Raw genomic sequence first — 4,796 nt, forward strand, 5'->3', positions numbered from 1 at the left:
CTCCGAAACCAAAAAAAAAAAAAGTAGTACTCCGCTTAAATGAAAATCATCCCTCTTAACTGCCTATATCTTGCTGCATCTCACGGTTTGTTTTTTAAAATACATAGAAATTATTGTTTTAAGTACCACTCGATTAAGTATCCGCACTCGCTTATGTGCCATATTAAATTTTTTTTTAAACAAACCACAAAAATCTGTATCTTTGATTGTGGCACATAACCGGGATTGACTGTATTTGTCAAGGAATGTACAAAATATTGTTACGCGGCTTGCAAAAATCTGCGTCGACATGTATGCAAGCTCACACACAAACATACATACATATCTACGACTGTTTGTAGACGAAGCTGGTAGAGCGGCAAGGGAAGCAGTGGCAATTGGCGATCGTTCGTTGGTGTTTTCGGAACAGCTTGGATTTTCTACCAACAACACAATGTTGTGAAGCTTAGTCGTCGCGTCATTCTTTGGGCACATTGACTCTTTGACATTAAAGCAAAAAATATGAGCTTCGCCATTGGTTGTTCGCGTCAACGGAAATTTCGCATGAAGCATTGAATGTACATATTTACATACATTTGTTGCATGTCGACAAATTTACAAACATTTTGCGTATGGTTCTTTTATATTTGTTTACATGCACACATAATTATACATATATGGGCAAAAGTGCGACCGCTTGGTCTTTTAACATGATATCGAAAAGTTTATTGACCAAAGCAAATATTTATATAAGTATATAAATATACATATGTATGTATGTCGTACCTAACCTATATAAAATGCATATTTAGGTAGTAATACAAATCTTATTGAATTACACATATGTACGTACATACTTATACTTGCAAAGATTTTATGGAATTCATCATAAAATAGCTCAATTTTAAAATATATACTTATGTACATACTTATGTGCTTTCATAACAAATATACATACATAAGTATGTATACCGATCTATAAATTATAGAGCATCGTTTGCGCATAGTAAAAAAATGAATCTGTGAGCGTACATTCCTTAACATTGGAATTATCATTATTTTTCTCATTTAACACTGAAAATACTCAATTCTGTTATTTTCGTGTACCCTGATGTTAAGTGGTGAAACACGCTAATAATTTTCTGTGGTGAAACACGCTCATCCAAAACAGTAAATATCCCAAAATCGAAATATCCCTAAATTCTCGACATCGTGAACCTTCTCTATAAATATACGTTCTCTGATACACGTATGTCCGGCATATGATGCCATAGCATGCATGCGCAATCAAGGAATATTTATGAAACAAATGGTGGTGTACCACTCAGAATTGACCGTCCTACGTTGCTCAAGCGGAACAGTCGCCACATGACCAGTTTTGCGAAAGAAACAGGCGACCATTTGCTTCGAAGTGCTTCTTCCACGAACAACTTTCGTTGGATTTGGCTCGTTTTGGAAGACCCACACGGTCGATTGCTGTTTTGTTTCGGGCTCATACTCATAGATCCATGATTCGTCACCTGAGACGATCTTATAAACGTCTTTTGAAGCACCGCGATCGTATTTTTTCTGCATTTCTTTACACCAATCGATACGAGCCTTTTTTTGAGCGATTGTCAAATTGTGCGGGATCCAACGAGAACAAACCTTTTTTACGGCCTGGTGTTCATACAATATCGAATGTATGCTGGTGGGAGAAATGCATAGGCATGCCTCTATCTGAAGGTATGTTACGTGACGGTCTTGCATTATCAGTTCACGTACGGCATCGATGTTTTCTGGCACAACGGCTGTTTTTGGACGACCTTCACGGAATTCGTCTTTGAGCGAGCGTCAGCCACGATTGAATTCGTTGTACCAGTTCTTCACAGTGCTATAGGATGGTGCTTCATAGCCATACAAAGATTTTAGTTCATCGATGCACTCTTGTCGTGATAATCCATGTTTTTGTCCGAGTTGAATTTTTTAATTCCCTGTAAATAAAACAATTCACGATTAAATGACAAAACGTTCTGAGTGATGTTATGCTAGAAAATGTCAAACTTTCCAATGGAAATGTCAGATTGCACCTGGCAACACTTAGTGTTGCCTAGGCCAGAAATATATATATAGCAGCCCCCATATTGCCTACGTATTTAACTTATATATGTACATAGGTTTGGTAAGTTATATCCTTATATAATTATTTGCTTTGGGCATTAGAAGTTTTGAAAACATCTCAAAAGACAAAGCCGTCGCATAGACATGTGTACATGTAAAAAGATTAAACAAAAACCATATGCATAATGTTCACTTATTCACATACTTATGTACATATGTAATTTTGTGTGCACGTAAACAAATATGAAAGAATCGTTCGCATAATGTTTGTAAATTTGTCTACACACAACTTTATTTGTAAATATACATATACGCCCACATCCGAGCTGTGCTGAAAAAAATTAAACAATTTTCACCGCTTCCCTGCCGCCTATAAACCAGCGTAAATATGTATGTTTGTGTGTGAGCTCGCATAACGACGCAGATTTTTGCGAGACGCGTAAAAATATTTCAGAATTACAAAATATTTTTTTCATTCCTTGACAATTACTGTCAATCCCGGTTATGTGACACAATCAAAGATACATATTTTTGTGGTTTGTTAAAAATAAAATATAATATGACACATAAGCGAGTGCGGATACTTAAGCGAGTGGTACTCAAAACAATAATTTCGATGTATTTCAAAAAACAAACCGTGAGATGCAGCAAGATATAGGCAGTTAAGAGGGATGATTTTCATTTAAGCGGAGTACTACTTAACCGGGATCCACTGTACCCATAAATCAGAGGAATATTGAATATTTTCTTTGAAAAATGTCTTAATAGAAATTCGGCAAGTAAACTATGTTGTCAATTTTATTCTAATATTCTTTAATACTTATACGAGTATTTGCGTGGTTGTCATATTTTCCTTCTCATACAAATATCAGAAATTGTTCAATTTATGATTTTTAGCTTTTGCCATCGTCGCAAAAAGACGCTTGTTGGCAAAGGCATGCTCGGGGAGATGTAATGGTGTTTGTTTTTATGAATGATGCGGGTTTGCCTGTTGAGAGTGCGCTTGTGTTCATGAATGAAAATGTTGTTGTTTTGTGTGTCTTTCTACAAATTTGGGCATCGACTATTTGGCTGCCATATTGACTTGTGACGTGGCTGATGCTATTTGAGACAATTGTTGTTTTGTAATCTTTTCGCGTGACATACATATCTACATGTGTACGCATATCTGTATGTAAGTTTGTATATGCATTATTTGTGTGCCAATGTCATGTGCACATATTTATGTATATATAGTATCTATGAGCAGCGCGCACATGTTATTATTGATAAGTGACCAAGAATGATAGAAACAAGTTTGCGCAATGACGAGTTCAAATTTTGTTCGTTCTGCGCATCTACGTCACGGTTGACCAACGTACAATCAGCTGATTTTCAGTTGCTTGTTTTTCTTTGCAATAAGAATCCATTTTGTATTGCAGGCATACAAAACATTAATATCATCAAAAGTTAACATCAATATAAGTGAATATTAATAAAAGATATCAATATAAGTGAATATTTTATAGTGAACATTTACCTACATATTCATTTAATTGTATTTTCATTCTATCATTTAATTTTGTCTCTTTGCTGTGTTTGTTTCAACCATATACATTTCTGCAAATAAAAATATTGAATATTTTGTGACCAACTATCAATTTATTGTCTTATTTAATTTTATTTTTTTGCTATACATACTTACAAATTAAGTTTTTATTTAAGGAACGAATACTAAAATACATTCTAGCTCTAAAAACCAATGTTTACTTTGGTGCTACAATTTAAAAAATTACTTAAATCTAAGTGTTTCTGGACGTAATTTGTACATATATGCAAATCAGTACCATTTACATCGTCAAATACTGCTTGCAAGGCTGTCATATGCTCCATCAACATATCTGTTGGTTTTGAGAGTCCTTCTTCAAAAGGTGATCCACCCAAGTATAAGACGAACAATTTTCTGAATTGGCGCAAATTTCGGGGTTGTCTTTACCAAGATGGTGGCAGATGTACCTTGCCAAATTTTCAAGTCCGTCGTTGTTGAGAATCTTCAAGTCATCATTTGTTTCAATTGGGTCAGCGGAATTTAGATAAACTGACACACGTTGAAAAATATTACCTGCAAAAATATAACAAACATACATACATGCGTATAAATAAATGGAATAAATTGTTAGTTAAGGTTATTTTTACAATTAGGATAAGAAACAGTGGTTAGTATGCAAAAACTTAGTTTGTATATACATAAGTACATATTTGCATTTGTTAACATCAATACATTTTTATATAAGAATGCATTAGATAGAATTTAATTTTATCATTAAAGTTAAAAAGTTGAGCATAAGTATGTTCGCTGATTTCTAAATTTTCCGCTATAAATTTTGCAAAAAAGGGATTGTCGTTTTGGATTCTTTTTTTGCCAGCTCTGGCTTAACATAATTTTTACTGGAACCTATATCCACTAAAAATTTTAAAATTCTGCCGCTCTCCGCCTTTACTTCGAAGAAGGGGAGCGAAGAGCTAATTATTCTAAAAAAATGGACATCGCTTGGTTCACCAAATTGTCCGTCTTCCTGTGAAGTTGTGTCAATGTGAAATGTTCGTTGCTCTTTCCTTCGCTGTTGATTCGGAAATTCTTGTGGCCTCTTACCAAAGTGCTCACTTCCTTGGGGTCTGTTTATATAGTTAGCGCGACGAGAGTGTATGCTCGGGTCGACGTCCATGGGCTCTGGACG

Source organism: Bactrocera neohumeralis, unplaced genomic scaffold (assembly GCF_024586455.1).
Source record: "Bactrocera neohumeralis isolate Rockhampton unplaced genomic scaffold, APGP_CSIRO_Bneo_wtdbg2-racon-allhic-juicebox.fasta_v2 cluster09, whole genome shotgun sequence".
Lineage (NCBI taxonomy): Eukaryota > Metazoa > Arthropoda > Insecta > Diptera > Tephritidae > Bactrocera > Bactrocera neohumeralis.